The following is a 21,484-nucleotide window of genomic DNA, read 5'->3' as shown; positions in this document are numbered from 1 at the left end:
AGGGGCTCTGTGGGCTGCCGAGAGTTGCCTTATCCAAGGTTATGCACCTCCTATCATAGAGGCCCACTTCCAGTGACCAATGGATGTGGGAGAATAATGTCCTGGCCGCCTTGGGCAGTGCCATGCTGGCATCATCTTCCACTGACTCTCAAGACCTGACTGTGAACAACTTGATGTTCTGTGATGTGTATCTGGAGGTCAGATTGCTGGTGATATTTCACTAATCAAAGGCATTTTCTTCTTATTCAGAGACTTAGTTTGACAGTGTATTACTATTCTTTGCTTACTCAGAATCTTCATCATAGGACTGAAGAACACCTGGCTTAAGCAATATTTTATTAAATAAGGGCTAAAATTTAAAAAGAATAAAAGATTCTAATGAAAACATGTACTAATGATATCTCCTTATACATCATGTGGTATTTCATTTTATTTTAGTTTGCTTTGGAGGTGGTGGATTCTGGGAGTCAAATCAGGGCTTTACACATACTAGGCAATCACTCTACCCCTGAGCAACACCCCAATTCCACTATTTCATCTTAATGACTTTTGTTTGGGGGTAGAAAGCTGCACTAGGGACAGAATCCAAGGCCTTTTGTGTGCTAAGCAAGGGCTCCACCATTGAGCCACATCTCTAGCCTTTAACAAACATTTACTGGCATTGTTTACTAGATACCATGGTAAATGGCGTGGAAAAGAAAAACATAAATATGACAAAGCCTCTGCCCTTCCGGAGACCTGGAGAGGATTCAGCGAAACTGTTTGTCAATTATACCCCAATAAACTGGCATAAATGAATAGGAAATGGCTAGTAATCAAGAATGGATTTTTTTAAAAGGTGTATCTGAAGTATGTGAAGAGAAGGTGGTCTGCCCGCTACACTTGCATTTGTAAATGAGCAAACAGTATTTAGTCATCGATGTAATCAGAGGCGGGGCTAGTTCAAACCTAAGGACATCATGGGGCTCTGATAAAGTATTAGCTCTTTCTCTTAGCTTCCCACTTTCTTCAACCCCAAATTTCCATTGAGCCCTCATGTTCACCTATCTCCACCCCATCTGACTTTTTCCAGAAAGATATTCTCTTTGTGACAGGAAAGTCAGCCACTGGAAACCTCCAGCCTGCATCTTTCCAGCTCTGTGACCCAAATTTCGAAGAGCAAATCTTCAGGGACTTGTTCTGTTTGTGCCAACTGCTATAATGGTTAGAATGTGAAATGAAACACCCACAGGTTCTGTAGCTGAGGGAGAGCTGTGGGGTAGAGCTCAGTTTGAGGAAGTTGGTCACTGGGGATGGGTGGGTCTTGAGGTTTCTTAGCCTATTTGCTGTCCTCTCTCTGCTTCCTAAATGCATATGCAATGTGATTGGCTATCCACTCTTCTCTGCCAAGCTGGGCTCTAGCCCCTGTGACTGGTCTTCTCTCTCTTCCCCTGCCATGCTAGTCTCTAGACCCTGTGACTGGTCATCTCACTCTTCCCCTACTGTGTTATAGCACGAATTCTAATGGGTCTTAATAATAAAAACTTGGGAGTCAGGTATCAAGGGGTGAAAGCTGAAGCATCACAGAAGTAGAGCAACCAGCCACTAGAGTTGTTACCTCTACCAGTACTCAGACCAAAGGGGCCATCCTGTCTCTATGAATCCTCAGACTGCATCTCAGACTGAATCCTCAGACTACATCCATCTCTATGAATGCTCAGACTACCCTGTTCCTCAGACAACTTAGACTGCATCTCTCGTCTCTTCCTGCCTTACATTCCTCTCTCCACTCAGCCTTATCTCTCCTGTCTCCACCTCCCTAGTGTTGGGATTAAAGGCGTGTGATCCCAAGTGCTGGGATCACATTTGTGAGAGCTCTATTCTCTTTTAGACAGATTCAATCTCATGTAGCCCAGAGTAGCCTTGAACTCCATTTACCTCTGTTTCTTAAGTGCTTGGATTAAAGGCATGTACAACCACAGCCTGGCCTCTATGGCTGACTAGTGTGGTTAGCTTTGCACTCTGATCTTCAGGCAAGCTTTATTTGTTAGATCATAAGCAAAACATCACCACACCGTGCTGGTCTCCAGCCCCTGTGACTGGCCTTCTCTCTCTTCTCCTCCCATGCTGGGCTCTAGTTCCTAAATTATAAGACAAAATAAACCGTCCTCTAAGGTTGCTTTTTGTCATGTATTTGTCCATAGCAAAGTAAGTTATACAAATGTCCATCCTTGAATCTATCACCATGACCAAGATGAAGGTACCATAGGCAGTCAGATGGGTTTAGCAGCCATTACATACTTACCTTATGACTTAGAGGGAGGTACAGGTTTCTCAAGGAAGTATGAGTGTTGTGGTTGTTTGAATAGAAGTGTCCCACATAGACTCATGTGTTCGAATACTTCACAGGGAGTGGCACTACTAGGTGTGGCTGTGTTGGAGTGGTTGTGGCTTTGTTGGAGGAAGTGTGTCTTTAGGGGGTGTACGTTGAGGTCTCAGAAGCTCATGTCAATTCTTTGCCTGCTGACTAAGGATTAATATATAAAACTCTTAGCTCTTCTCCAGCACCACATCTGCGTGCACACCACTGTGCTTCCCACCATGATAATGGACCAAACCTCTGAAACTGTAAGCCAGCCCCAATTAAATGTTGCCTTTTGTAAGAGTTGCTATGATTAGGTATCTCTTCGCAGTGACAAAACCTTAAGACAAGTGCTGAATAGAGAAAAACAAAGAGCTATCCCCAACAAGTAAATGCCAATGGGGTAGAGAGTGATGAAGTCTGAACTCTTCTGCCAGTGTAAGGTCACTACAAGTCCTGAAGTAAGAAAGTAGCTGTGGACAATGGTTGGTCTAGATGAACTTTGGTGATTCTTTCTTTTCTGTATTAAAGTTGTTCTGATTGATGAACAGAGACCTTCCTGGGTGTCAAGGGTACAAAGTAGGTAAAGATGGTGGTGCTGATGCAAACTATAGACTGATGATGTACCCGTGGAGGTTCATCCTATCGTGATTCAGGATACTCAGAGGCAAGGACGTGGTCTATGCACAGTGACAAGAAGTATGAGAGAACTCTTCCTCAACTCTTCTGTGAGTCTAAAATGTCTCTTAAAAACACAGTCTATTAAAAAATAGTGAGGGTGATGGTAGATGACAGCTTTTTGAATAGCAACACGAATTTAACTATTTTGAATTCAGAGGAACATAATATTCCCAGATGACAACTAGCCAGCAGCTTCTCAGATGAGGTCATCATTGGCTCCCCTGTGTTAGTGACAGGAAGCAAATTTAGTCGTTTTGCAAACATGGATTAAAAAAAAAAAACAATGTGTTTGCATTTGTTTTCTTCATTGTAAGATTTTGTATCCTGAATTTGCTTTCAATAATTCAAGCACAAAGGATGCTGGAATCTTTAAAAAAAAAAATAGGAGAAAAATTGTTTCTGATTATATTGTGCTTCTTCTTTCAGTGCCTTTTAGTCTCCTGACTACAGACTATGTTTTGGACATTAGTCCTAAATTTGAAAATTTAAAATAAAATTACCATGTAGAAAATACCATGTTTGGGAGATATAGCATTTTTTAAATTTGTTTGTTTTGTTCTTTTCTTTCTTATTTTTGAGACATGGTTTCCCTGTGTACCCCTGACTGTCCTGGAACTCGATCTGTAGAACGGGCTGGCCTCAAATTAACAAAAATCTGCCTGCCTTTGCCTCTCAAGTGCTGAGATTAATTAAAGGCGTGAACCTCTACCGCCTGGCTTGATTTTGTTTTTGAGACACGGTCAGGTCAGTCTCACTACGTAGCTCTGGTTGACCTGTAACTCCTTGTGTAGACCAGGTTGGCCTTCAGCTCACAGAGCTCCACCTGCCTCCTGAGTGCCAGTGCTGGGGTTAAAGGCGTTTATCCTTCTCTTACTAATCCTAAATGAGAAAGCAACTAAGACATATGCTGTGATAGACACTGAGGCTGCAAACTGAAAGGAAGACATCTGTCCAACTGGGACCGCACAACCTTGCAAAAGTGGCTAGTCATTTGGAGACTTCTCCAGAGGTGCCTTCCAACCCCCAGCAACTCCCTCTCTGCTAAATTGGGAATCCACACCCAGGTTAGAGACCTTCCCTCTCAACCACACCCTGTCTTTTTTTTTTTTTTTTTTTTTTTTTTTTTTTTTTTTTTTTGCTTTTCGAGACGTGGTTTCTTTGTATTGCTTTGGAGGCTGTACTGGAACCCACTCTGTAGACCAGGTTGGCCTCGAACTCACAGAGATCCTCCTGCCTCTGCCTCCCGAGTGCTGGGATTAAAAGCGTGCGCCACCAACGCTCAGCTCAACCACACCCTTTCAACCGGTGCACCTAACTAGAGATGAAAAGCAGTTGGTTTCTACTTTTGGAAAGCATTGAATTGGAGAGCGGCTCTTAGCTATGACAACTGCTGATAGCTGACCCTATCCTGGTAGATTCCAAGTGCAAACACTTGGAGCGGGAGGGGAACCGAGCCTTTGATACAGGTTGTGTAGGAAACAATGCGATAATAAGGAGGTCAGGCCGCGCCCGGCCGCCTACTCCTCCCGCAGGAGGGGCCGGTCCTTGTCAGCGGGAACCCTGTGTGCCCGGGTCTGGCTGCCGGGCTGCCGCGGGGAAGCATTTGAGAGTGGGACCGCGAGAAGCCGCTTGTAAACACAGCCGGGCCGGGATGGTCGGCGGCCGGAGCGGAGCGGCTGGCGGTGAGGAGGGCGGGCTGCCGGGGTCCGGAGCCTGCCGGGGTCCGGAGCCTGCCGGGAATCGGCTGCAGGCTGCGGGGGTGACCGGACCACAGCCACGGTGAGCATACGCCTGGCTGCGGCCTCGGGCGGGCGGGGCGGGGAGAGGGACAGGATGACACATCCCCGGAGCACCCCGGGGTCGCAGGGATGCTTCCCACGCTCTGCTTTCTGTTGTGCTTCGAGCTGGAGATAGCGCTTCGTTTGTGGGTGATGAGTGAGGGGATGACATGATCCGCTGTCTTTTTGTGAATCGAGTAAACGTAGAAATTAGAAAGTAGTTGAATAAGGTGATCCTGTTCCCTGCGTTGTTTTTTTTAGGAACCCCTCCCCGGTGATCATAAAAACCAAACCCCAGCCGAGCTTTTAGCTCCAGAGAAACACGATGATCGTTTTCTGTTGACTTTGCCCATTTTGAATGTATAGTAAATGACGCCACAGGACTGATGACAAATTGGTGTTGTACGAAAAGCTTACCGAGCTAAAACAAAAACAAAAAATAAGATAAGGAGTTCCGAGGGCCGCCCCTTAAGCTGAAACAATTCTGCTAAGTTCCAATGATAAATAGAGACTGACCTATATGTATAGTTTGCTTTTTAATTTAACAGGTTAAACAGATTGACCTATGTTGTTGTTTGCAAATGTTTTTAGTTCTTTTTTTTTTTCTTTGATCCATGCAACTAGAGAGAAACATCTTGGTTTTTCCTTTAAAATATTTTGAATAATCTTAATAAATTGTGATTTGTACTTACACAGCACTAGAGAGTAGCACACATTCTAAGTTTTTTTGCTTAAAATAAAATACCAAATAGTTTTTGTTTTGTTTACTTCAAGCAAATACCTTGGCAAAAAATTGGTCTTTAAAAGGTTAATAAACATGTGTTACCTTGGTAATATAATCTAACTTTTAGCTAGGAGTCAAATATTAGGTTAAATTGACAAGAAATGTGTAAATGTCATATGCCAGGAAATAATATCAATGTCTGATGTGTCTGTCTTTATAGTAAATACTTTCACAATGCCATGGTTCTAGCAAGACCTTTAAAGTTGCATTACCTCAGCTTAAGTTCTTGTTTGGTGATTTTGTCATTGTGTCATCCTTGGAAGTTTACTCAATTTTGCTGTTTCCTAATCTGTAGAATGGGAATAATAGCTACCTCATCAAGGATTTAATGAGGATTACTCTCTGCGTAACCCTGTCTAGCCTGGAAATTCTTATGTAGACTAGGCTGGCCCCGAACTCACAGAGATCTACCTGCCTCTGCTGGGATGTGCCACCAAATGTCATGTAGTCTATCTCTCCACCCATTCAACAAGAACTTCCTCTTCCATCCCTCCCCCGACACTTGATAATTACCTATCTGCTTTTCAGTACTGGAATATTTGATAGTCATCAGACACCTATTCTAGTGGCTGTTCCAGGCACTTTAAAAATATCAACTTGCCAGGCATGGTGGCCCATCCATTGACACCTAAGACTCCAGGACAGTTGTAGTTCCTAACTGTCTTCCTTCCAACATTTTTGCTCATCCCCAGAACCTATGCATGTAAGACATTACTACCTGACTATGTTATATTACATGGCACACATAAAGGTGGAATGGTGAGGTCATCAAGGTGGGTCTAATCTAATCCGAAAGTGCCCATAAAACAGTGGAGAGCTTTCTGTTGCTGGGAAGACACAACATACTGTAGCTGGTTTAAAGATGGGTGATACCTGTGAGCGGGAATTTAGGCAGCCTTGAGGAATTTGGAAGGCCTAAAACTACCAAGAGTGGCTTCCTGGCTGACAACCAGCATGAAGCTACAAAAACCTGGATTTTTGTCAACAATCCAGGTAAGTTTAAGTTTAAAACAGAATTTCTATATAGGAGCCAGCCCAGCTGAGCTGATGAGAAATATTGTTTAAAGCAATCCAGAGTGTGAAAATATGTTGTGTTATGATAGAAAAGTAATACAGAATCTAGCAGAAAAATTAACATAAAAAATTAAACAGATATAAACGGAGTTTTCCTGTCCCAACTGATCCCAAATAACTGACTCAGACGCTGAATATATGAATATAAATGCTTGGCCAATAGCTCAGGCTTACGACTAACTAGCTCTTACATTTAAACCCATTTCTATTAATCTATGTTTTACCATGTTGCCCGTGACTTTATCTGTCTTCTAGCATCTTGCTTCTTCTGAGTCTCCTGGCAACTCCTGACTCCACCCTTCCTCCCCCGCCCCCCAGCATTTTCAGTTTGGCTTTCCCATCTAGCCTTAGTCTGCCTTGCTATAGGTCAGTCAGCTTTTTTTATTTAGCAGTGTGAGTAATAAGTATGCACAGGGTACAGAAGGATTATCTCACAGCAAACAGACTGTGGATCTGGGATGTCCCCCAGGGCCTGTGTGCCAAAAACTTAGACCTTGTAGAGGCATTTAAAGGGGGTGGGACTTACTAGAGGTAGGAAGTCTTTAGGACATTGAGGGAAGGCCAGCAAAGGGAGTTGTGGGGCTCTGGATCCTGCCTGTTCTGTCTTTTTGTTCAGTGCTCTGTAATGAACTCTGACCCTGCCTCAGTCCCAAATGTAATGAGATCAATGAATCATAAACTAAAAACTGTGAACAAAATAAACCCTTTGCAAGCTGATTACTGTGGGAATTTTATTTTGTGGACAGAAAGTTAACATATTATGATAGGAATTAGAATGAAATAGCTAATATGTTAAATTGAGCTCTTTCAATTAATCAAATAAATGAAAATGGAAACAATAACAAGGTAATACTTTTCCAACTCTCAAATTACTATAGATTTCAAAGAGTTTTAATTCTCATGTCAAGTAGTCTGTTATGGAACAGACATTCTCAGATGCCATGAGAAGCAAACAGTTAGGACAGCCTTTCTGAAAAGCACATTGACTGTATAAATGTATAAAAAGCCTCAGCATTGCTCCTCCCCATTGACTTAGCAATTCCTATTTTAGAAGTTCAAAGGAACTTACGAGAGTAGTTAAATTCAACATAATGCTGAATATGCCTATATGTAGAAAAGAATTGGCAATGGTACCTAGTAACAGGGGAACAGTCAAATTATGGTTCCGTCAAAAGATATGACATAATGCAAATATTAAAAAGATATTTATGGAGAATTTTAACAATGGGAAAGGATTCAGTCATTGCTAATGGGAGAAAGACAACAGAGAACTATATCTACAACATGCTTTCAACTAACTTACATCTCTCTTTTCCTCCCCCTCTTTTTCCTTTTGTTCTTTATCATGCAGTGCTTTCTCCCCTGCTAGAGAGTGAATAAGAGTTGTTTGTTTTGCCTTTATTCTTTTAAAAAACACTGACAATGTTCTTGTCCTTTTTGATAACCACAAAGATCAATAAATGTTTCAAAGTTGCCTACGTTATGGAGAATACATTTTGAATCTAAACACTGCACAAACAATGTGAACAATAAAGTTCATAAATAATGTAGGTAAGTAGCAGAAAGTTAGTTTCTCAGAAAACAATAATACTGTAAAGGTTGCATGGTGTTCCTCTGCAGGGCAACCATTTCAAACTTCTGTGGAAAGAACACTCAATGTGTTACTGAAGTACTAGAAAAGAAGGCTTAAGAATGAAATTTTACTAAACACCCCTGTTCCTTTGTTTCTTTTCCTTTCCTTTTATTATTAATTTTTTTTCTAAGGCAGAGTCTCATGATATAGCCTAGGTAAGCCTGAAGCTTGTTGTGTAGCCCAGGCTAGCTTTGAACTAGCAATCTTGTCTATAGCCAAACCATCCTGAATGTTCCTCATCTGAACTGAGCTGATTATCAGATGCCTTCTGCCTTGGCCTCTGGAGTACTGAGATTATAGGCATGTGTTGCCACACCTAGCTATAAGCTGTTGTTTTCTTTAAGATGAATGGATCTAGGTGTTCGGTTACACCTCCGGTTGATGTATACAACCAGCAAATAAAAGATTGAGGAATATGTAGTCATTTGACAGAAAAAAAAGAAGAGCTTATCATTAGGACCTTGACAACCAAGCTAGACAGAGACCAGTACAGCACTCTACAAACGTCCAAAGCTTGTATGTATTTATCAGACAGCAGACATGCTGTGATGAGGTTATGCATTTACATGTTTATAAGGCAGGCTGAGAGGTTGGTAATACTGTACCAGTTTCAGAAGGTCTGATTAGTTATGTAGGCTGGTTTTTTAGGATCCTTCCTCTCTAGACTGTTCCCAGGGACACCAGGCTATGGCTGCTCTTTCTCTTTTCCCAGTAACTGACCCCTCTTCTGTTCATATCACCCTCTCCCACACTCAGAGCAGGAACAAAAGTGTTAGTTGCCACCATGGCTCCTGGCCACTGCCAGCTTCCTTCCTAGGAAATGTTTACTCCTTGAAAGAAAAGGTATGGAGGAATACCTGGCAAGGAATTGCTTTCTTCATTTTTCTTTTTTCTTTCTTTTTTTTTTTTTTGATTTTTTTGGTTTTTTGAGACAGGGTTTCTCTGTATAGCTTTGGAGCCTATCCTGGCACTCACTCTGGAGACCAGTCTGGCCTCCACCTCACAGAGATCTGCCTGCCTCTGTCTCCCGTGTGCTGGGATTAAAGGCGTGCGCCACCAACGGCCCAGCCATTTTTATTTTTCTTTCAGAACTGACTTGGTATGTGTTCTAGCTGCAAGTGCAAACCAAATAATTCAGAGAATTTAACAACTAGTGTGATGAAAGTGGTCACCAGTCCCAAAGTCCATACACAATCTGCTCCTATCTCACTGGCAACTGTAGGTATAAACAATGCTAAAAAACCTTTATAACTTACTTTCCTGAAGACTATGCAGTAATAACATGATTTGGGCTGGGCGTTGGTGGCACACACCTTTAATTCAGCACTCAGGAAGCAGAAGCAGATGGATCTCTGTGAGTTCAAGGCCAGCTTGGTCTATAGAGCGAGTGCCAGGATAGGCTCCAATGCTACACAGAGAAACCCTGTCTCAAAAGCAAACAAACAAAAAAACCAAACATGATTTGGTTGATGAGTGTCACTAATCTCGATGGCAGATGAGTTATGGGTAAAAATCAAAGTGAAAATAGAGAGGCAGCTACTTATTTACTTTTGTTTTGTTGAGGTCAGTTCTCTCTCTGTAGTCCTGGCTTGCCTAGAACTCTCTGTAGTACAGGCTGGTTTTCAACTCGCATCGATTTTCCTGTTTCTGCCTGCCATATTCTGGAATTAAAGATGTGGACCACCATGCCCCAGTGAGAGACTATTTCATTAAGATGTCAAGAATACTGTTGGCCGGCGGCACACCTTTAATCCCAGCACTCGGGAGGCGGAGGCAGGTGGATCTCTGTGAGTTCAAGACCAGCCTGGTCTTCCAGGACAGCCTCCAAAGCCACAGAGAAACCCTGTCTCGAAAAACCAAAAAAGTCAAGAATACTGTTTATATTACTTTTTTTGTTTGTTATTTTGGCTTGTTTTCAAATTGGATTCCCCAGTTATATGCAACATTCATAAGACAAGGTAGGAGTTTATTTATATCCAGCTATCTTGAGTAGAGTAACTAGTTTATAATTCAGTACAAAGTAAAGCTGCCTTGTTCTATATTTTACTTGTAGGTAATCAGCTAATTGGGAAATGGGTAAATACACACATCACCGTGTAGTCTATATGTGTGATAATAACCTTGAACAAGACGCACACGGTCCTTGGCCTCATGAAGCTTACAGTTTGTTAGAGGAGAAAGAGAGAACAGGCCCTGTTAAGGAGTGTCTGATCTAATAATGGAGGCAATTGGGATGTTATTGGGGAATATAAGGGCAGGTCCAGATGGACCTGGGAATCAGGGGAAAGTGATTCCTCAGCACAGATGTGAAGGATGGATTAGCTGCAACCACCCTGGGCTGGGGCACTTTGGGAGGAACTGTGCTGGTACTGAGAGGTTAAGGGTGCTGCTGGTGGAAAAGGGGCTTAAAGGCAGGTAAAACAGGGAGATTGTAATTTCTATAAACTCTTTGTGACTGGAGACAGATGGAATTGTAGGAGTGTAGAGGGAAATTTAAGACCTAAGGGCTAGGAGGAAAGTGACATAGGGTCTCCTGGGTAATATTTTTGCAGAAGGCAACAGGGTTTTGATTTCTGAAAGCCTGCTTGGGTGGCAGTATTGTGAATGGGTTAGGGAGACTGCTTGGAAGATGGCTTGGTGGTAGAGAGACAGAGCAGTGGGTAGATTTGGCAGCTACCACAGAGGTAGGACTCACGTGGCTTGCTAATTTGTGTTGGACATTGGTGAGTCAGCTAGAAATGTCAGAGGGAATATTCATCTTTTCTCGGTAGTGAATGTTTGGAAGAGGCAGGCTCAAGGGTAAGATGAGGGAGGAGTTGGTTGTGCATCGTTGGAATTAGGGTACATATAAGAAGCAGTTATAAATACCGCCTAGAGCTCAGGAGACTATTCTGTTGTCCGTCTTTCTCGTGGATTGTAAATAAAGCCACAGACACAGAGTAGATCATTGGGGAGGTCTCTTGCCTACCAAGAGGTAGTATTTGTCCCCTGAGCACAGGGGCAGGATAGAAGAGCGTCCGTGTACAAAGGAGAAAGGGCAGAGGTGACTGTGCGAGTGGAGTCATGAGGCTAGTGCAGAGTGGGTCTTTGTAGGTCACTCTGCCGAGTGCTCAGTCAGATTCACTGTAAAAAGGCTCCTAGATTTGGCTATCTAGAAACTGCAGGAGACCTTTGCATATAAAGTTTCACCTGGGGCAGAACCAGACTGCTTCTTGTGGGAGAGTGAATGGAGTAGTAAAGTGTAGAGCCTAGAAGTATAGAGATCAAAAGTTTTCCTGAAATTTAGATGGCAGAGAAAAGAGGGAAATGTATCCTCCATGTAGAGAAGCTTAAGAAGCAGGAGGGAGGACCTTGTTGAGGAGAGCTTTTCTGTGTTTTTGTTTAACAAGATTTGCATAAGTATGTTTTTTGATCATACTCTTTTCTCTCCCCTAACTCTCCCAGATCTTTCTTATCTCCTTACCACCTAACTTCATGCGCTCTCTCTCTCTGAAAAACCCAGAAAACAGAAAACTTAATAAGATTAAAGCACCCAAACAAAACAAGAAGTGCACAAATAACCAACATGGAGTCATTTTGTTAGCCAATTACTCCATCCAGGTGGTGGGCCTGCCCTAGAGTGTGGTTGATATTCCCAGTGACACTCAATTGAAGAAAACAGATGCCCACTTCCCAGCAGGTGCCAACTATGCATAGCTTCTTAGTTAAAGTTGAAACTTGGTATTCACTTTCTCTGTGCTGGGATTTTTGTCTGGTTTGAACCAGTGTAATCTTGTGTACCTGTCACAGTCTTTGAGTCCATATATAACCTGTTATGTCTGGAAATACTGTTCCCTTGGGGTCATTCACCACCTCTGGCTCTTACAGTCTTTCTGCATCCTCTTCTGCAGATCTCTGAGCCTGTGTGTGTGTGGGGGGGGTGACTTGATGAAGACATCTCATCTAGGGATGAGTGCTGCAAGAGTCTCACTCTCTTGCCTGTTGTCTGGTTTTGAGTCTCTGTGTTAATTCCAACCTACTGCAAGAACTCCCTGCTGCAGGCTGAGTGATGCACAAATCTGAATCTGTAGGGCTCTTTACATCATGCAGGGTGTGCACCACTGAACCCTCCACTTCCAGGCCCCTGAAAAGCAGGTACAGAGCAGCCCCTGCGGCCTTTAACTCTGCAGAAGTAATGCTTGAGTGGATTTTCTACCAGAGCTTCCTAAGCAGGTCACCATCACCACCTTTTTGCTATTGGTGTAAAGAAGATCAAAGAATGTGCTAATCTTTTCCCTGGTAGCAGATACCCAGGGGCATCCTGTATCCTGCTTTGGGGTTCATAAACCCCTTAGCCTTCTGGTGTTTGGTTAGCACTCCAAAGCCACCTCTGAAAGTACGACAGGGATCTTTATTTGCCCCATATTTTGACGAAGTAGTTGAAGTTCAGGTTCAAGAAGTTTGCCCCAGATCACACTCCAGTAGCAGTGCATAGAAAACTGAGAAGCAAGTCTTCAACTCTTGTAGTCCAAGTAGATACCTTTCACTGGAGGATTACGTGTGGTGTCTGCATTTCTGTTTTGTTTTCAGTGAGTGGAAGTATTAAACTGGCATATTTTTAGTAGATTTAAAATAAGACAATGCTATCAAGTGAATTTTGTTTGAACTTCATATGCATATGCATAAAGGTAATTTCAAGTTAGCTTTAAAAGGGAGCTGTTTATCTGAACATGCTTCAGTGTTAAAATATGCTTGGGTTATCTGTAGTAGCATCCAGACTGAAAATATTTCTTTTAATTCTTTTGGCAGACACTTGTTTGCAAGTGCCTTTAAGCAAACATTTTTATAACTGTTTCTATTTGTTGGCTGAATGAAAATGATTTCTTAGGGAAACAGTAAGAGGTTGGTTAGTTGGGACTATGTAAACATTTCTAAAATCACTTGTTTAAGTGAAGTCGAAGTTATTGTACCCTCACAGACACTCCAGGTAATGTGTCCAAGGTCACATTGAGAACTGAGACTTGGCTCTTTAGTAGAATTTAGAAACTTCTCATTTACTATTCCCTTGGAGAATTTACAATGACACAGAAAGTTATAGAAGTGATATTTATTTATTTATTTATTTATTTATTTATTTATTTATTTAAAACTAGGTATCAACTATTTCCCTGGGTAGAAGAATGACAATTATCAGTTAACTACCAGAGTCATGGGTAGTTATTATCAAATAAAAGAATAAAAAATAAATATTAGTAATAGTTGCTGGTGTTTGACACTAAACTTTGAAGCACCAAGTACATGAAATGTTTGTGTATTATTTTAGGGTCATTAATTAGCTTTGAATTGCATATGGGACTATGTATTTAGTGTTAGTTTTACTCAGGCTACATTACCCAAGACAATTTGCCCTTTTTAAATTTTTGTTTCCTTGTAAAGTGGTAACAATAATGATATCAACTCCTAAGTGACTTGTTGGGAGGATTTAACAGCTCAGTACTCACAAGTAGTTTAATGTAATGCCAGCCCCTTAATAAGTATGAAGTTAATATTAGCTATTTATTATTTGTTATTGGTTTTAGGCATTATAAGAACTTATTTTATCTACCTATCTATCTATCTATCTATCTATCTATCTATTTATTTAGTTTTTCAAGACAGGATTTCTCTGTGTAGCTTTGGAGCCTGTCTTGGAACTCACTCTGTACACCAGACTGGCCTCGAACTGACAGAAATCCACCTGCTTCTGCCTCCCAAGTGCTGGGATTAAAGGCAAGTGCCACCACTGCCCAACTTTATTTTTAAGCATTTGCTAAATCCATTATTCCACCCTTGACATAAACCCACCCATATTGAAAGGGACCTCTGCAAGACATCTGTCTGTCTGTAAACGGTTCGGTACAATGGTGGGCAGGACTCCCTGCTGAAGGGCAGCTATTTAAGTGTTAGCTTTCACAAGCTTATTGTCTAAATACCAGGTCAGATCATTTAACTATCAGTCAGTTCCCAAGAATTTATACATTGCACAATTAGGATTTTTTGTTTGTTCGTTGGGATCAGGTTTTGTGTGTGTGTGTAGGCCGGCCTCAAACTTACTATGTATGTTACTGAGGCTAGCCTTAAACCCCTGACGTACCCACCTTGCAGAATTGTTTTGGAAAACCCATTTGACATTAATGGTATGATCCATAATGAAATTAATTTAAGGAGCTAGAGAGATGGCTCAGTGGTTAGAAGCAGATACAGCTCCTCCCGGTTTAAGTCCCACTCCCCATGTCAGGCAGCTCAACCTCTGCAACTCTAGCTGCAGGGGATCTGACTGGCCACCAAAGTTCCTGCACTCACATATACTTACCCACACGGAAAACACACACACACACACACACACACACACACACACACACACACACAACACACACACACACACACACACAACACACACACACACACAACACACACACACACAACACACACACACACACACACACACACACACACAAAATCAAACAAAAATAATCTTTAAAAAATGTAAGGCCAATCAGAGGGATGAAAAGACAGCCCCTACTACTCTGAATGATAGGCGGAGGATTTTCTGGCCTTCGCATTGTCCTTATCTTTTCTTATCCCTGAAGTTCAAGAGGGTGTTTTGTCTGCCCTTGCCTGCTATGTTTGCTTCCTGACTAAATCCGGCAGAGGCTGATTGGTAGCCAAGGTCAGTGTCATACATTAAGTCCTAAAAGGAGAAAGGGGGTTCATGGATGTGGCCTGCTACCATTGACTGTGTCTGTCATTTCCGATAGCAGTCTAAGCACCTTTGGCTTAGACCTGGTCACTGAACTGGAACTCCTGAGGAAACAGTAACAGAGACCCAGCTTTACTTTTTAGCACATTCAAATAAAACAGAAAGAACAAAAACAGTTAAGTACTTCTCATAACATGCTTTCTAAGCACCCCAAAGCTGGTGCTTTTGTGTGTGTGTGTATGCGTGTGCGTGTGTATGCGTGTGCTTGTGTGTGTGTGTGTGTGTGTGTGTGTGTGTGTGTGTGTGTGTGTGTGTGTGTGTGTGTATTGATGTGTTTGTTTCTTTTGTCTTTGGTTTCTGTTAATCCTGAGTTTTGCCAGAGAAAAATCAATTTCACCATTTTGGCCAAATTAAGCAAGCTTTTTTTTAAAAAATACTGACAAGATGGAATTTGGTCAGGACCACTCCTGGAAACTTTCCAGCTGAGTGACCCCAAGACATGAGTTGTCAGGGCTTATATGGACAAAACTCCCAGGAAGTTACCTGGTCCTTGGGCAGGTAGGGCTTGAAGGTTATTTAGGGTCTAATATTTCCTCCTGGAAGAATCCCTGTGTACATATTGTCATTTGATCATGATCTGTTCCTGGTTATTAATGATATTTTCCTGTGTTCTCAAACATCTTGTTTATTTTTGTGTCTGTTTTCCCCAGTGGTTCAGCCCTTTGAGTGTAGTTTCTGTTTTATGCCTCCACATCTAGAGTAGTGCTTGAGTGCTTGATCATAGTTTTAGATTGTCTGGGAAAGCATACACATGTAATCTGTGCCTGGATTCTTAACTGTAAGGTAGCTGGGGGCAGACATAGCTGGGCTGCTCCTTTATAGAGGGTGGCCCAGATGCCTTGCACCAGCCTGAATTGCTGCATGTCAGTCGATTGGGAAGATAGTGCTACAGCAATGCTTTTTCCTGAGCTCCACAGTTTGTGTTGTGCTCATTGCCTTACTGGTTCCACTGAACAAGCTGGGCAGCTCAGGGCTTGGCTTCAGTCTACTTATTTATGGTTCTACCACTGTGGCACCAAAGAGCTTTAAGGTGATTTGAAAGGTTGCACTTGGGTGGCCCACAGGATTTGGTAATTAGATGGGGATTTCAGAACTCCTTTGTCTTCCCCATGGGACCTTCAGCTGACAATAGATGAGTCATTTTGGTCTCTTTCATCATGGTTGAAACAGTCCCATTCCTCCTCCTATCTCTCACTGTTGAGATCACTATAAGTATTTATTAAGAGGCTCACCAAGCACTTTTTTTTTATATATAAACCACAGTCTAAACTGTGCATGTGGAAAATGAGTATTTTTAGTGAAACCATGTAATTTTCCCCACAGGTTAACTGAGTTTGAGGCATTGAGAAAAAAAAAAAATTAAAACTCCAGTTTTTTTTTTTTTTTTTTTCTCGAGACAGGGTTTCTCTGTGTAGCTTTGGAGCCTATCCTGGCACTCGCTCTGGAGACCAGGCTGGCCTCGAACTCACAGAGATCCGCCTGCCTCTGCCTCCTGAGTGCTGGGATTAAAGGCGTGTGCCACCAACGCCCGGCCCCCTTTTTTTTTTTTTTTTTTTTTTTTTTTTTTTTTTTTTTTAAAAAAACTCCAGTTTATATTTGAAAATACCCTGAACCCCATTTGTCTCCAGAAAATTTCAAATAGTTACATTGAGCCCATGATAATCTTTAAGTCAAGGCACTTCCCTAGCTCTTCTGGGGTATCATGCACATTTGGGATTCAACACACTCCCTCTTTGTTATGTTTGGTGTTGCCCTATGTGCCTGTGGCCTGTCCTGCCTCCAGGTGCACCTGGCTATTATTCCCTGTTGTAGTTAGAGGCAGACTCCAGCAATATGGACTGAACTATTTGTGGGGCTGGGGATTAGACCTAGGCCTGGTGCAGGTGAGGCAAGTGCTGTACCACCAAGGTCTATCACTGGTTCAAAACTCACTGGCTTCTTGCCTCAGCCTCTGTATAGCTAGGGTTACAGTCCTGCACCAGCAGGCTGGGCTAGCATGTAGTTCCTGTCATGGAGGTTGTCACTTCCTACCCCAGTCTCAGGAGGAAGGTGATTGGTGTGATTCATTTGCCTGACCGTTAATCATTGTTCCCTGCCTGCGGTGGAGGCAAGGGGAGATGGGAAGCATCAAGTCTGCAACTTTAGACATTTACAGAACTGAAATCTGCCTGCCTGTTTTGTTTCGAGGAGCTGGGCATATTAGGCTTATTGGTGGCTTTATGAAAATAGACTTTCCAGTCCAGTGGCTGATGTAGAGGGTAATAATGTTGCTGTCTTTGGTAACAGAGCAATCTGAGATTTGAAGTGCAGTGTGCTTATATTTAGCTGGATTTCTGGAAAAAACGCTTTGGGACATCAAATGTCACGAGATTTTGCAGGTGGAAAAATAATAGGCAATTGCAGAGATGAACTGAAAAGTATTTTTGATTGATTGGAGGTATTTCAAAGGGGGGCTGCTCAGTGCTGGCATTAAAGAGGGCCTGACTTCCAAGACACTAGAAAATAAGACCAACTAAATTGCTGAGTGGGTGTGTGCATGCATGCATGCATGCATGAGTGTGGTAGGTCATCACAAAACCTTCCTGTATTCTGCAGTGGTGTTTTTATTTCTATACAAGGTCTCAGTGAGGTCTTTGGTACCTGAAATTTGCCATGTTTTGGTGATGGGAAAGCGTTCTCTGCTCAGGTAAAATTAAAAAACTTAGATTATCATGAGGTTTTAGTAAGTCAAAGTTTACTAAAATAAGTTTATATTCAAATATACCTTTGCCAGGAAAAAATATATATACACACTGCTAAGATAAAATTTAAGAGTTTGAAAACAATATGGTGTTTTAGAAAGCAAGTAAAATTTTACTAAAGTATGCTTATAAAGAATTCAAATATCTGGGCTGGAGAAGATGGCTCAGAGGTTAAGAACACTAGTTGTTCTTCCAGAAAACCTGAATTCAATTCCCAGTAACCACATGGTGGCTCACAACCATCTATAATGGGATCTGGTGTTCTCTATGCAGGCAGAACACTGTATACATAATAAATAAATCTTTTTAAAAAAGAATTCAAATATCTTTTTCCAGAAAACTATATATAGGTGTATATATGTATATATACACATAATCACACACACACACACACACACACACACACACACACACACACACACACGCAGATGTCAGTGTTTTGAAAAGGTGCTGTTTGAGCTGGACGTGGTGGCGCATGCCTTTAATCCTAGAAATGGAGAGCCAGGGGCAGGTGGATCTTTGTAAGTTTGAGGCTAGCCTGGTCTACAAAGTGAGTCCCAGTACAGCCAGGGCTACACAGAGAAACCCTGTCTTGAAAAACAAAACAAAAAAGTGCTGTTTGTTCACTTATTCACTCAACAAGTATTTACTGAGCTCACCAGCTTCTAGCTGGAGTTTTAGGTTCAGTGAGCTCTGTAAATGTAGACGAGTGAAGACTGCAATTCCCAGGTCTAGTAGGTAGCTATGGATCCTAGGCAAGCACTTGATACTGCTGAGTCTGTGTTCTCACTTGAGAATGAGGATTTTAGTACCCACAGTATACGTTGTGAGACTAAGAGAGCTAGCATAAAATAAACTGATACATTCTCCTTCTTAGCTTCATCTGAAAAGGACATCCAGTGGATGATGTAGGAGAGGTACCAGAGATACACTGTTGCAGTTTAAAGAAAGATACATTTAGGGATCAAAGAAGGTGTGCAGAAGATGTGACAGTGAGTGGCACTTGAAAAGTCAATAGAAATTTAATGGGTAGAAGTGGGCAGAGGGTAGCTTAGTGGTGATTACCAGCAAAGACTTAAGAGTTTAAAAAGCATAAGATTTAATCAGTAGTGTTTTTGTTCAGAGCAACAGAGGTATATACAGAAGGGAAGGGCAAAATTGGAAAAGCAAATGGAGCCAAGGATACAGAAGGCCTGTAATGTCAGGTTAAAGGCTTGGATCTTCTCAACAGGAGCATCAGTGAAGGTTTCACTGCTGTTTCCCCATTGTCTGTCAGTGCCCAGTCCATAGTGGATGCTCAGATAATAGTACAGATTAACAGTGTGGCTTAGATACACTGAGGATAGTTTTGCCATGAAGTAGACCAGGTAGAAATATCCTACACTTAGCTGGAAACATAGGCCCAGAAGTCAGGTCTGAGTTTGAGAATGAAGGCAGAAGTGTGAAATTGAGAGCGTATTTAAATTGGTTATGTAGCTGCAGTCAGTGAAGACGACTCAGGTAGTGCCTGGATTTGGTGAGGAGACCTGTAAGGGGAAGAGGACGGTGTAGACCGAGACTAAGTCAATAGACATAAGAGGGAACTTGAAGAGTAGGGTCCCCAAGTCTATTAGTGTATTGCTGTGACCAAATACCAGGAAGGGAGGGAGAGAGTGAGAGAGGGAGGAGGAAGGCAGGCAGGCAGGAAGGAAGGAAGGAAGCAAGCAAGCAAGCAAGCAAGCAAGGAAGGAAGGAAGGAATGACTGTTTTGGTTCATTTGAGAGTATAGTCCATCATGGTGGAGGAAGGTCATCTCAGCAGGAGGTGACAAGCCTGGTCCTGTTGCATTCAGTCAGGAAACAGATGAGTTCCTTTCACCTTCTCTGTTTAATTCTCTCTGGGGCCCCTGTGCATAGGATGGTTCATCTTCCCACCTCTCTATAAATGATGTCAGACTGAGAAAGAGGCCTGTCTCCTAAATTCAACTAAGTTGACAGTCAAGGTTAACCAAACCTGGGGCTGAAGAGACACGTCAGTGAGTAAAGGTGCTTGCTACCAAGCCTGATGACCTGAGTGTCAGGAGAGCTGACTCCCATAAATTGTCCTCTGACTTCCGCACATACTGAAGAGGCATGTGTGGCATTCGTATACATGCATCCACACGAACACACACACACACACACACACACACACACACACACACACACACAGTTTGAAAAGAATTAGTCACACCAGGAAAATCTGGGCAAAGCTTCCGTGAAGGACTGACTAACACCAATAGGGAGGATATGGGCTTTGAAAAATAGTAGCAGCTATGTAAGGAGGAGGCCACTAATGACTGTAGAAGTTCCATGGCATGTGGCCTTGTGCCGGGTTGTAAGGAATAAGTAGCAGACCCCTTCTCCTCTCCTCTTCTTCCTCCTCTTCAATCATCTTCCTTTTTGTGTTTCTACATCACTAATATTTATTGGTATTTGTTTTTAGAGAATATATTCAAAGAGACATTGGTACTGAAACTGAATGTACAGTCTTAATTCTGATTGGATATGGGACAAAACCACCCTTTACTACTTACTCATTTCACTGAGTTATGCTATTTCATGTCTATCAGTATGTCCCAGAATTTCTATGAGCATTTGTTACTATGCAAATACTTTGTATGACCTGAGTGCTCATCTCAAAACATAGAGTGGTAGTCTTTTCTTGGAGTCTGGATACAATCAGGGCATTTCATGCTCACATCAAGCCTGTAAAATGGGGTTCCACATGAATCCCAAGCTGGGTGTCTCATCTGGAAGTCCCCAAGTGCAGATCTGGAAGTCAGGATCTGCTGCTGATGGCATGTCTGTGCTCCATCAGCATATTGATGTTGTCTTTGTGCTAGAGAACCGTAAAAAGCATCATACTTTGTAGTTCAGAAAGATCATTTTGCTGGTCAGGTTTTCTGCTGGCTCTGTTACATTGTGTAACTAAGAAAATTCCCCGTGAGCTCCAGCTTTACCCAAAGTAGAGAGCGTGTAAGAGCCCCAGTACTGGCCATCCTTGTGGTCACCTTGGCTCTGATTTTGAAAAAAAGATTGACAGAAGCAGGTGATCTGAAGTCTCTGGCAGTGACTTTTTCTTCCCAGCCCAGCAGTTTCTAAAAAATCTGGTCCCAGGTACCTCATTACATTCTGACAAGTCACTTGGAGGAAGTTAGTACCTTTGTCAGCCAGCTCAGGAGATCAGGCATCAATATTTGTGCAAGCCAGCCTAGTGTTATTACTCATACCTGCTTCCACCTCTGTATGGCAGGGCTGCAGTATTCAGACAGTTAATTAGTCTTGCCTAGGGAGCATGTAAACAGATTTCCTTGTTAAAAAAATAGCAATACAGTGATTCTCCATCCTGTTACATCTCAATACATGCCTGGGATTCTTTGGAATGAGCTTTTGATTGCCACATTGGCAAATGGACCTCAGTTTTTCTTCGTATATTAAATGGAAAAAATACTTCCTTGTAAAGAAGGCATATTCTATAAAGGATATTCTGTAATTGGGACTGGAGAGATGCCTCAGTTATTTAGAGTACTTGCTGGTCTTCCAGAGGCCTGGGCTTTGGTTCCCAGCACCTACATGGCAGCTCAGGAGATCAGGCATCTATCTTTGTGTAACTCCAGTGCCCTCTTCTGGCCTCCATAGGTACCAGACATGCAT

The 21,484-nt window shown here is 42.3% G+C and overlaps 1 protein-coding gene across 2 annotated transcripts in view; it reads left to right on the top strand.

The window, feature by feature from the left end:
* The first annotated feature begins 4,631 nt into the window (after nt 1-4,631).
* Nucleotides 4,632-21,484, top strand: part of Plekhm3 (pleckstrin homology domain containing M3) — a 160,643-nt gene continuing 143,790 nt past the window's right edge. For both annotated transcript variants that reach the window (XR_003481508.2, XM_027397104.2), the window contains exon 1: nt 4,632-4,801. The gene's annotated coding sequence lies outside the window, so the exon portion shown is untranslated. The remainder of the gene's footprint in view (nt 4,802-21,484) is intronic.

Source organism: Cricetulus griseus, chromosome 2 (assembly GCF_003668045.3).
Source record: "Cricetulus griseus strain 17A/GY chromosome 2, alternate assembly CriGri-PICRH-1.0, whole genome shotgun sequence".
NCBI classification, from domain to species: Eukaryota; Metazoa; Chordata; class Mammalia; order Rodentia; family Cricetidae; genus Cricetulus; species Cricetulus griseus.
This window is presented reverse-complemented; position numbering and strand designations above follow the sequence as displayed.